This window comes from Salvelinus fontinalis, chromosome 29 (assembly GCF_029448725.1).
Source record: "Salvelinus fontinalis isolate EN_2023a chromosome 29, ASM2944872v1, whole genome shotgun sequence".
In the NCBI taxonomy this organism is placed as follows: Eukaryota; Metazoa; Chordata; class Actinopteri; order Salmoniformes; family Salmonidae; genus Salvelinus; species Salvelinus fontinalis.
The window spans coordinates 36,814,380-36,827,242 of NC_074693.1; positions in this window are offsets into that span (position 1 = coordinate 36,814,380).

Sequence of the window (12,863 nt, forward strand, 5' to 3'; positions counted from 1 at the left end):
CACTCCCAAGGCATGTTAACAATACCAAGGTTTATAGAAACGAGACTAGGGGCAGAACATTCTCAATCAGAGCTCCACAGTTATGGAACAGCTTGCCAAGTCAGGTGACAGGGGTAGTGGGACACATGCCAGATGCCTCATGCCAGATGCCTGTAGGGAAATTTTCAACACTTTACTGGTATCATCATCCCCATGCACTGCTTCTAAAATGGTCCCCATTTCTTCTAGTACAGGGGTACGCGCAAAGCAGTCGGGGGTACGCCAAATAAACATTTCAGAAAAAAATAAAAACAATATAATTTTCTTTTTTCTTATTTTTTCTCCACATTTTCAAACAGTATATTTATATTTTCCAACGGGGCTATATATTTGGGTGAGTTTTTTTGAGAGGATATTTTTAAAGTACTGGACAGCTTTGTGACATCCAATGGACTTTGTTGGTCAAGATGTGTTGGTATCTGTACTGATGGAGCAAAAGCCATGACAGGGAGACGTAGTGGAGTGGAACGCGCGTGCAAGCAGTTGCTCCCGACACCACTTGGGTACACTGCAGCATCCACCGAGGGGCTCTTGCTGCCAAGGGAATGCCTGACAGCTTGATAGACGTTTTGGACACTACAGTGAAAATTGTTAACTTTGTTAAAGCAAGGCCCCTGAACACTCATGTATTTTCTGCACTATGCAAAGATTTGGGCAGTGAACATGTAACGCTTTTACAACACAGTGTGCTGGTTATCAAGGGGCAAAGTATTGACACGTTTTTTTTAATTGAGAGACGGGCTTAAAGTTTTCTTTACCGACCACAATTTTCACTTGTCTGAAAGCTTGCATGATGAGGAGTTTCTCATACGACTGGCCTATCTGGGTGATGTTTTTTCTCGCCTGAATGATCTGAATCTAGGATTACAGGGACTCTCCACAACTATATTAAACGTGCGGGACAAAATTTAGTCTATGATTAAAAAGTTGGAGCTCTTTTCTGTCTGCATTAACAAGGACAACACACAGGTCTTTCCATCATTGTATGATTTTTTGTGTGCAAATGAACTCAAGCTTACGGTCAAATGTGATATAGCAAAGCACCTGAGTGAGCTGGTTGCGCAATTATGCAGGTACTTTCACGAAACGGACGACACAAACAACTGGTTTCATTATCCCTTTCATGTCCTGCCTCCAGTCCACTTACCAATATCTGAACAAGAGAGCCTCATCGAAATTACAACAAGCGGTTCTATGAAAATGTAATTTAATCAGAAGCCACTGCCAGATAATTTCTGGATTGGGCTGCGCTCAGAGTTTCTTGCCTTGGCAAATCGCGCTGTTAAGACACTGATGCCCTTTGCAACCATGTACCTATTTGAGAGTGGAGTCTCGGCCCTCACTAGCATGAAAACAAAATATAGGCACAGACTTTGGGTGGAAAATGATTTAAGACTAAAACTCTAAGATGGCTAATTAAAGAGCAAAATTATTGATTATTATTGTATTATTATTTGTGCCCTGGTCCTATAAGAGCTCTTTGTCACTTCCCACGAGCCGGGTTGTGACAAACTCACACTCATTCTTATGTTTAATGAATTTATCGTATAGTGTGTGTGTGGCAGGCTTACAATGATGGCAAAAAACAACCTTTGAGAGTGCACTGACCCTGGTGCTAGAGGGGGTATGAATGTTTGAAGCGGTACGGGACTATAACCCTGTTCTTGTAGATTTGGTCCCACTGTCACAGTCAGAGCATTAACATACAGTGCATTTGGAAATTGTATCGGTCTGTGCAGATGGACAATTCAGCATTGTTCATGTGCATTTTATAGACTACGCCACCTAGTATCATATAAAGTGACTATACAGTGATGTATAGAAAGAAGAAAAAAAATACCTTATTTACATAAATATTCAGACCCTTTGCTATGAGACTCGAAATTGAGCTCAGATGCATCCTGTTTCCATTGATCATCCTTGAGATGTTTCTACAACTTGATTGGACTCCACCTGTGGTAAATTCAATTGATTGGACATGATTTAGAAAGGCACACACCTATCTATATATGGTTCCGCAGTTGACAGTGCATGTCAGAGCAAAAACCAAGCCATGAAGTTGAAGGAATTGTCTGTAGAGCAGTGGTGTAAAGAGTACTCAATTGTCATACTTCAGTAAAAGTAAAGATACCTTAGTAGAAAATGACTCAAGTAAAAGTGAAATTCACCCAGTAAAGTACTACTTAGGTAAAGTCTAAAAGTATTTGGTTTTAAATATACTTAAGTATCAAAAGTAAATGGAATTACTAAAATGTACTTAAGCATCAAAAGTGAAAGTATAAATAATTTCAAGTTCCTTATATTAAGCAATCAAGACGGCACATTTTATTTTTTATTGATGGATAGCCAGCGACACACACAACACACAGACATCATTTAAAAACAAAGCATTTGTGTTTAGTGAGTCCGCCAGATCAGAGGCAGTAGGGATGATCAGGGAAGTTATCTTGATTAGTGTGTGAATTGGACCATTTTCCTGTCAAAATGTTAGAATTTTGGGTGTCAGAGAAAATGTTTGGAGTAAAAAGTACATTATATTCCATAGAAATGTAGTGAAGTAAAAGTAAAAGTTGGCAAAAATATGAATAGTGAAGTAAAGTACAGATACCCCAAAAAACTACTTAAGTAGTAATTGAAAGTATTTTTACTTAAGTACTTTACACCACTGCTGTAGAGCTCCGAGACAGGATTGTCGAAGCACAGATCTGGGGAAGGGTACCAAGAAATGTCTGCAGCATTGAAGGCCCCTAAGAACACAGTGGCCTCCATCATTCTTAAATGGAAGAAGTTTGGAACCACCAAGACTCATCCTAGAGCTGGCAAAACAAGGTCAATCCAAGATGGAGTAGCAGTCAGACGTCTTTGTCTTGTCTCGTCCCATGTATATATCTTTTTACATATTTTTCTTCGCATTCTTTTCAATATTTTTCCTAAACCTCAACTTCAAAATACTCTCCTGCAACCCGCCTCACCCAATGTGGTATGGATCTGTTTTTTTCTAAAGTATTTCTATTTACCTCCAAACTAGAATCTCTCAACTGAAGCTAACTAGCTAACTAGCTACCAGCAATCAGTCAGCTAACTACTGCTACCGGTCATTAGCTAACCTTCTACCCTGCCTTTCTAAGGTCTTTGAAAGCCAAGTTAACAAACAGATTACCGACCATTTTGAATCTCACCGTACCTTCTCCGCTATGCAATCTGGTTTCAGAGCTGGTCATGGGTGCACCTCAGCCACGCTCAAGGTCCTAAACGATATCATAACCGCCATCGATAAGATACATTACTGTGCAGCCGTATTCATCGAACTGGCCAAGGCTTTCGACTCTGTCAATCACCACATTCTTATTGGCAGACTCAACAGCCTTGGTTTCTCAAATGGCTGCCTCGCCTGGTTCACCAACTACTTCTTCGATAGAGTTCAGTATGTCAAATCGGAGGGCCTGTTGTCCGGATCGCTGGCCGTCTCTATTGGGGTGCCACAGGGTTCAATTCTCGGGCCGACTCTCTTCTCTGTATACATCAACGATGTCGCTCTCGCTGCCAGAGATTCTTTGGTCCACCTCTACGCAGACGACACCATTCTGTATACCTCTGGCCCTTCTTTGGACACTGTGTTAACTAACCTCTAGATGAGCTTCAATGCCATACAACTCTCCTTCCGTGGCCTCCAACTGCTCTTAAATGCAAGTAAAACTAAATGCATGCTCTTCAACCAATCGCTGCCCACACCTGCCCGCCCGTCCAGCATCACTACTCTGGACGGTTCTGACTTAGAATATGTGGACAACTATAAATACCTAGGTGTCTGGTTAGACTGTAAACTCTCCTTCCAGACTCACATTATTAAACATCTCCAATCCAAAATTAAATCTAGAATCGGCATCCTATTTCGCAATAAAGCATCCTTCACTCATGCTGCCAAACAATGAATCGTAAAACTGACCATCCTACCGATCCTCAACTTCGGCGATGTCATTTACAAAATTGCCTCCAACACTCTACTCAACAAATTGGATGCAGTCTATCACAGTGCCATCCGTTTTGTCACCAAAGCCCCATATACTACCCACCACTGCGACCTGTATGCTCTCGTTGGCTGGCCCTCGCTTCATACTCGTCACCAAACCCACTGGCTCCAGGTCAGCTACAAGTCTCTGCTAGGTAAAGCCCCGCCTTATCTCAGCTCACTGGTCACCATAGCAGCACCCACCCGAAGCACGCGCTCCAGCAGGTATATCTCGCTGGTCACCCCCAAATCAAATTCTTCCTTTGGCCGCCTCTCCTTCCAGTTCTCTGCTGCCAATGACTGGAACGAACTACAAAAATCTCTGAAGCTGGAGACTCTTACCTCCCTCACTAGCTTTAAGCACCAGCTGTCAGAGCAGCTCACAGATCACTGCACCTGTACATAGCTCATCTGTAAATAACCCATCCAATCTACCTCATCCCCATACTGTATTTATTTATTTATTTATCTTGCTCCTTTGCACCCCAGTATCTCTACTTGCACATTAATATTTTGCACATCCTACCATTCCAGTGTTTAATTTCTATATTGTAATTACTTTGCCACCATGGCCTATTTATTGCTTTACCTCTCTTATCCTACCTCATTTGCACATGCTGTATATTTTTCTACTGTATTATTGATTGTATGTTTGTTTATTCCATGTGTAACTCTGTGTTGTTGCATGTGTCGAACTGCTTTGCTTTATCTTGGCCAGGTCGCAGTTGCAAATGAGAACTTGTTCTCAACTAGCCTACCTGATTAAAAAAAGGTGAAATAAAAAAAACTGAGCAATCTGGGGAGAAAAGCTTTGGTCAGAGTGGTGACCAAGAACCCGATGGTCACTCGGAAAGAGCTCCAGAGTTCCTCTATGGACATGGGAGAACCTTCCAGAAGGACAACCATCTATGCAGCACTCCCACAATCAGGCCTTTATGGTAGAGTGGCCAGACGGAAGCCACTCCTCAGTAGAAGGCACATGACAGCCCGCTTGGTGGTTTGCAAAAAGGCACCTAAAGACTCTCAGATTATGAGAAACAAGATTATCTGGTCTGATGAAACCAAGATTGAACTCTTTGGCCTGAATACCAAGTGTCACGTCTGGAGGAAACCTGGCACCATCCCTACTGTGAAGCATGATGGTGGCAGCATCATGCTGTGGGGATGTTTTTCAGCGACAGGGACTGGGAGACTGGTCAGGATCGAGGCAAAGATGAATGGAGCAAAGTACAGAGAGATCCTTGATCAAAACCTGCTCCAGAGCACTCAGGACCTCAGACTGGGGCGAAGGTTCACCTTCCAACAGGACACTGACCTTAAGCACACAGCCAAGACAACGCAGGAGTGGCTTCGGGACAAGTCTCTGAATGTCCTTTAGTGGCCCAGCCAGAGCCCGGACTTGAACCCGATCAAACATCTCTGGAGAGACCTGTAAATAGTTGTGCAGCGACACTCCCCCTCCAACCTGACAGAACTTGAGAGCATCTTCCGAGAAGAATGGGATAACCTCCCCAAATACAGGTGTGCCAAGCTTGTAGCGTCATACCGAAGAAGACTCAAGGCTGTAATCGCTGCCAAAGGTACTTCAACAAAGTACTGAGTAAAGGGTCTGAATACTTATGTAAATGTTTCTTATTTTTAATACATTTGCTAAAATTCCTACAAACGTTTTTTTGCTTTGTCATTATGGGATATTGTTTGTAGATTGATGGGGAAAAAACAATTTAATAGATTTTAGAATAAGGCTTTAACGTAACAAAATGTAAAAATAATTCAAGGGGTCTGAATACTTTCATAATGCACTGTATGGCTAAATTAGTATTCAGAGACTGTAATTGAAAGGTACCTCCCATTACACCAACAGTATACTGTATATTTCTATGCAATCTGCTTTGTTGAAATAATTGAAGTAAAGTGAGGCTTCTTTTAGAATGGCTAAATATAGCCTAGTCGAAACCATAGCTATTGCAAGTTAACAGGGAATAATTATTGCATTTGCTGTGAGTGACAGAATCCAAGGCTTGCCACAAAGCACATCATTCCCTAAATTTGCCCCAATGTTTCAGCAGTATAGTATGTTGAATGTATAGTTCTTCTTATTGATTGAAGTTATACAACAGCCATATTTTAAGTAGTAGAGTACCAGCATGTGGATGCTATATACAGTATGTAATTGTTGGATTTTGCTGTGTTCTTGTCTGGACAATGCTTTCTAAATATAAGGTTTTAATCCTCATACAGTCTCTAAAATAACGAAATGTGAAGCGTAGAGAACAGGTTTAAAATAAATAAACTATTAATACACTGTGCCGCTGCTAAATTAATTGCAAGTTAGACTTACTGTGAGTACTGCTCAATCCACCATTCTGACAGAAATGACTAAGGATGTTGTACCTTTTCACCTTGACCTCATAAAAACATATTTAAGGTTTTTAAGGTTTAATTTATCCAAGGACAAACTCAATTATTTATTTTTCCCAATGATCAAAAGCCCAGTACATGATTTTAATGGTCTCTGCACGTTATTGCCATTTTCTTTACATTGAAGTTGTCACTAAGGTTACTTTTGTAATATATTGACCATGTATCATTCTTTATGATAGATAATAATACTTGCGGGTGCTTATATCTGTCCTATTTCACACATGTACAAGTGTGTTAAATATGAATGTGTGAATTGGACATTTGTTTCTCGCGTATCCCAAATCACCCTGAGACACCCTCAGAGAGTGGGGTCACTGCCAGGGCCTGCCAACAGCAACCCTGGAGCAATTGGTGTTAAGTGCCATGCTCAAGGTCACATCGGCCAATTCTTCACCTGGTCGGCTCGGGGATTCAAACTAGTGTCTTTTCGGGCCCAATGATTTAACCACTAGGCTCCCTGTCGACCTAGAGGGGTGATAGCCTGGCAATCATTCAAGAGCCCCCCCCATCAATGAGAAATCGATATGGTTGACCCAAACACTTACTTTATCGTCACCTGCTTTGAAGCAGTGACAGATTCGTGGTTTGGCTTTTGCATTGGTTTGGAGTTGAAAAGTCCTCCAGCTCTATTTAAAAGAGGACTCTTCACAAAGATTGTTTCATCAATGTGGTAAAAATAGATTGGGATTTCATCAGAGGACAATTGCATGCAAATCAGTCTGCCTTGAAGGGTTGATCTACCCAGGGGACAGAAGTGAGGGAGATTTAGGTTGGATCTACTCAGCAGTCATTTTAGTCCACTGGGATTCCTTGATTTTTATTCACCCAAACATAAAGCCATTGTGCTAATGTTAGCTATGAGTCACAATTAAGTAAGTACAGCATCAGGGCACGTTATTTATATATTGGAGTTATTGTAGATACTGATAATGTACTCTACTCAATATGTCTGTTTTGGGGGTGGAGGGTTGAAGCAGTTGGTCCTGAGGAGTCTGGCTTAGGTAAGTTATTGCAGTAGCACTTTACATGCAAATGTCATGAGGTGAGCTGGACTATTCAGCTTTAACCCCCTTGTCCACGGTTGACACTACTCCAACCGGGCACAAGCTGCCCATTTCCCATGAGACAATGTTGTAGCCATGTGGAAAACATCATGAATTTGTAAGTCATCAACGTACACGCATTTAGAGAACTTTCTTATTTTTTTTTCACCCAACCTTCAACAAATAATTTCAAATTACTTTGATTGACAGCTTAATGAAATAGTGACACAATCTAGACACACAAGTGATATCAGTGCCCAGTCAGTGGGTTCTTGCTTTCCAGAAAGATTGGACCAATTGCAACCACTGATGGCAACCAGATTATCGCCAGTTGATCTCTCGTTAAAACATCAATCCGCTCTAAAAATCAATCGCACAGATGATCTCAATTGCAACCATCACTGAATTACCGTTCCATAACACAGATGTCGGGGTTATCTTTAGATCTGATCGCAACCAATCATTTTCAAGACAATTTCGCCCTCTGGTGGGTATTATCATCGGAACATTTTATATTCTTGCTTATTGAGCAGACAAAGGGCAATTTATCTATTTGACAACCATTCCATACAACTGAAATAAAGTATTTTATAACAATTTATTAATTGATTTGTGGCACACGTGTACTTCACAGAAAAGTTGTTCCCCGACGGAAATATGCAAAAACATTCTAGAATCTCTGCCCACCACCTTGCTTGTTCTGCCCACTATGCTTCATTTGCTCCCATTGAAAACATCACAGATAAACTATCTTGGGTTAGTTATAACTACATTTGGTAACAGCATCAGATCAGTTGGTGTGCTAGTTTTTATTCCACAGCTTTCTAGCTTTGAGCGCTATGTAACCTTCTGTTAGTAGTGCGTTTAGAAATCCAGAGGTAACCTGTAGGTTCCGAGTCTTCATTGCAATTCTGACATAGGTTCTGCTTCCCTCCATCCGGCTGGCAATTATCACAAGTCATCGCTCATCAGGTCCTGCTGTTATGGTCAGCTGAATGGTCAGTCCACAGGAGGGATGTTTTACATTATGCTTGACCCAGGTTCCTGCAGCTTCGGTCCACTATCACAGGCCGAAAGATATGAATTACACCCTGATGGCTTTAAACTACTAACAATAAGGGGCACACGTATTGCATGCCACTGACCTGTCACAGCAGATGAAAGACACCACTGACAGACATTGTGCTTCTCATGCCTTGGCCCCCAGTTCAGCAGTATCAAATTAGGTCAATATTCACCATCCCAGAGTGTCGACCGCTCTCATTCTGTTTGCATACACATCCGCTGCAGGGGCAGCAGTGATGTGGAAAACCTTCACACTTCACATGCAAAAAAACGACATCACTTCCAATCATTTCTCATTAAGTCATGTGTGCCCTGCTCAATTGCATGCGCCGAACTACTGTGTGTGTGAGCGAAGACAATAATGACAGCGGACAAAAGTTGCTTGATTTGAGTCTTTGGAAGATATCGCCGGGAGTCGTGTGGTCTTTACGAATTAGGACGAAGAAGTAAGACTGCAGCTTATGTCAGCGATGAAAGTGGGAAAATAAATATTCATTAGCACCTTTGGGCTACTCAGACCATGGAATACTTGAGGGAGAACGTTAAACATGTCTGTCAATGGTTCTCTTCATTTAATGCTCAACATAATCACATAAACAATATTCAGGACAGGAAAGATAGAGGGAAATATGCCTGTTAGCTGGAAGAGTCGCATTGAACAACAAGTGGACGAGAGTAAATGTCACGCACACCCAGACATACTTGTAGCTAACCTTTTGGTTTGCAGTTGGCAAACCTTTTGGTTTGCAGTTATGCATAATAATGCATAATTTGGCTATTTGTGTAACCATCTTAAACCTGTCCAGAATAAATTACCCTTCATTCCAGATCCTCTACATAGGGTACACGTGATTCAAAAGAGGGTGTCTCAATTCCTGAAAGACACCCACTTCAAATATGCTACCAAAATGACACAACTTCATAAACTATAAAAGTGGGAGGCAGGTAACTTAGTGGTTACCCGAGCCGACAAGGTGTTGATATGTTGATGTGCCCTTGAGCAAGGCACTTAACCCTAATTTGCTCCAGGGGTGATGCACTACTATGGCTGACCCTGTAAAACAACTAATTTCACTGCACCTACATATCTGGTATATGTTGACAACAAAACCATTTTTTTTTTTTTTTTTTTTTTAAGGGTTCCACAAAACATCACTTTTGAATATCTTACAGTTACAGTAAGCCCTATAGCTCTATGTTGAGGGTAGCAGTTGGGTATCTGGCCATGGGTTCAGCCGTCTCCTGAGAGCCTCCTATGAGAACCCAGGGCTATTTCCAGTGTGCTGGGCTATTTATAGAGTGCTGCTTGTCTCAATAGAGAGGCAAAATGAGCCGGCTCTTCCAAGCAATCAGGCCAGTAATCTGACCGACTAAGGGCTTTGTGGAATCAAAACTGTAGCTTGCATGAGTATTATGGGTGTTCAGGTCCGTTTAAATCCTCAGACTTATGAGGTCATGATCACCTCAATGAAGTAGGTAAGTGTATCGCAATAGGAGGTGTGTTTCATACCTAAACACCTTTTCAGGAGGAAGTGATTGAGTTCATTAGCCTTTTGCTGTGCGTCTGTGCGTGCTTGGCGTGCATAGCCATTTTTGGTGTAAAGTCCCCAACTGTGCCGGATGTGTTTGCAGCAGCTTCAGGGTACAGATTCTAATGAGGTGGAGTCCTCCATGGTTCTTGAACGTAATGCACACAAATTCACAAACAACATTAAGGAAGAGGCATTAAGGAAGAGGCATTAAGGAAGACACTAAAATAAACTTCCAGAATGGAAACTTAACCTAAAGTCACATGGGCAACTTTTTTCTTTTTTTCTAGGACCATTAGACTGTATTATGACATCCACAGTTAAGACGTACCAAACATGTAATGAAACGCATTAAAAGTCTTCAAGCTTGTTATTGGAGGCATTTAAGCAGCTGGTGACTCTCTTTCTCCCTTGTACTCCCTCATTACCTGGTCTAATGGACATTGATGAGCCTCGTTGATCCATGCTTTGTTTTCTGAACACACAAGCTAACTTACAGTGTCGTGCTACACTGGCACTTGTAGGCGACAGGTATTTATGTCTTTATCAAGGGCGGAAATGAGGAACTCACACGTCTCTGGGGTACGTGGCCGGTGGGAGATGAAAGGAGAGGCGTTAAAATACAGTTAGTGGGAAAACGTTTGCCCTGGAGCTAATGGTGTGTGCAAGTGTAGTTCTCTCTCCTCTCTCTCCACTTTCTGTGAATGCAATACTCCTCCAGCGCATCAACTGTGCGCTTCATGAAGCACCCCCTCTCCAATCGATTGGTGTACATAACTCTAGTAAGACTGGAAACTGAGGATTGTTTCAAGGCAGTCTTGTCTTCCTCTCTCTTTCTCCATCCAAACGCAGTCAAATAGAGCAAGCAAAAATTCTCTCCTCCTGTGAATATTGGATCATATAGAATGGTCCTTTTCCAGAGCTGTTTGAATTTCAGATAATGTAGAATGTAATCTATGGATACATTTATAATGCCCCACTGGTGACTCTTGAATGGTCTACTTGCTTAATTACTTGTTACTTGTTCCTTGTCATCATATTTTTTTAAATTGAATCATTAACTTTTATAATGAAAGCCAATGTGAAAGACAAAAGCATAAAATGGTCTGATTAGATTTCAGCTTTCTCCTTTCCCCAGCAATTCACAAATCCCCTGGCGGCTACTGTTCATCTATAACAATTAACGATGAAGAGTATATTACTGCTTAACTACCCCAAATTGGTATTTTGGGCTTTCAAGATGCATTCCCCAGCACCTTTCTCCATTAAGTTGACAAGAAATGCACTGCTTGAACAGTTTTTTTGTTATGATGCGCCGGAGGGTAGGGCTGCCGTCTTATCGGCTCTCTTATCGGCTATTTTTTTTTTTTTTTTTCGCTTTGTTCGTAACTTGTTTTGTACATAATGTCGCTGCTACCGTCTCTTATGACCGAAAAGACCCGCTGGACATCAGAACTGGGATTACTCACCTCAAATTGGACGAAGGAGTTCTTCTTCAATGAGTCGGACGCGAGGGACATACTGCAGACACCCGACCAGGCCCCGATCCCTGTGATTCGCTGGAGAAGGAAACAGAGATTTCGCGGCAAAAGATCAGTGTGCCTTGCGAGGATCAGGCGACGAATAGCTAATCTGCCCTTGCCTTCCGTTCTGCTAGCTAATGTTCCATCACTGGAAAATAAATGGGACGAACTGAAAGCACGTATATCCTACCAAAATGACATTAAAAACTGTAATATCTTATGTTTCACCAAGTCGTGGCTGAACGACAACATTAAGAACATACAGCTGGCTGGTTATACACTCTATCGGCAAGACAGAACAGCAGCCTCTGATAAGACACGGGGCGGGGGCCTATGCATTTATGTAAGCAACAGCTGGTGCACGATATCTAAGGAAGTCTCAAAGTTTGGCTCGCCTGAGGTAGAGTATCTCATGATAAGCTGTAGACCAAACTATCTACCTAGATAGTTTATCTGTATTTTTCGTAGCTGTCTACATACCACCACAGAGCGAAGATGGCACTAAAACCGCACTCAATGTGCCATAAGCAAACAGGAAAACGCACATCCAGAGGCGGCGCTCCTATTGGCCGGTGACTTTAATGCAGGGAAACTTAAATCAGTTTTACCAAATTTCTATCAGCATGTTAAATGTGCAACCAGAGGGAAAAAAATTCTAGACCACCTTTACTCCACACACGGAGATGCGTACAAAACTCTCCCTCGCCCTCCATTTGGCAAATCTGATCATAACTCCACCCTCCTGATTCCTGCTTACAAGCAAAAATTAAAGCAGGAAGCACCAGTGACTCGGTCTATAACAAAGTGGTCAGATGAAAGAGATGCTAAACTACAGGCTTGTTTTGCTAGCATAGACTGGAGTATGTTCTGGGATTCTTCCAATGGCATTGAGGAGTACACCACATCAGTCACTGGCTATATCAATAAGTGCATCGAGGACATCGACCCCACAGTGACTGTACATACATACCCCAACCAGAAGCAATGGATTACAGGCAACATTCACACTGAGCTAAAGGGTAGAGCTGCCGCTTTCAAGGAGTGTGACTCTAACCCGGAAGCTTATAAGAAATCCTGCTGTGTCCTCCGAGGAACCATCAAACAGGCAAAGTGTCAATACAAGACTAAGATTGGATCATACTACACCGGCTCCGACGCGCATCGGATGTGGCAGGGCTTGCAAACTATTACAGACTACAAAGGGAAGCACAGCCGAGAGCTGCCCAGTGAC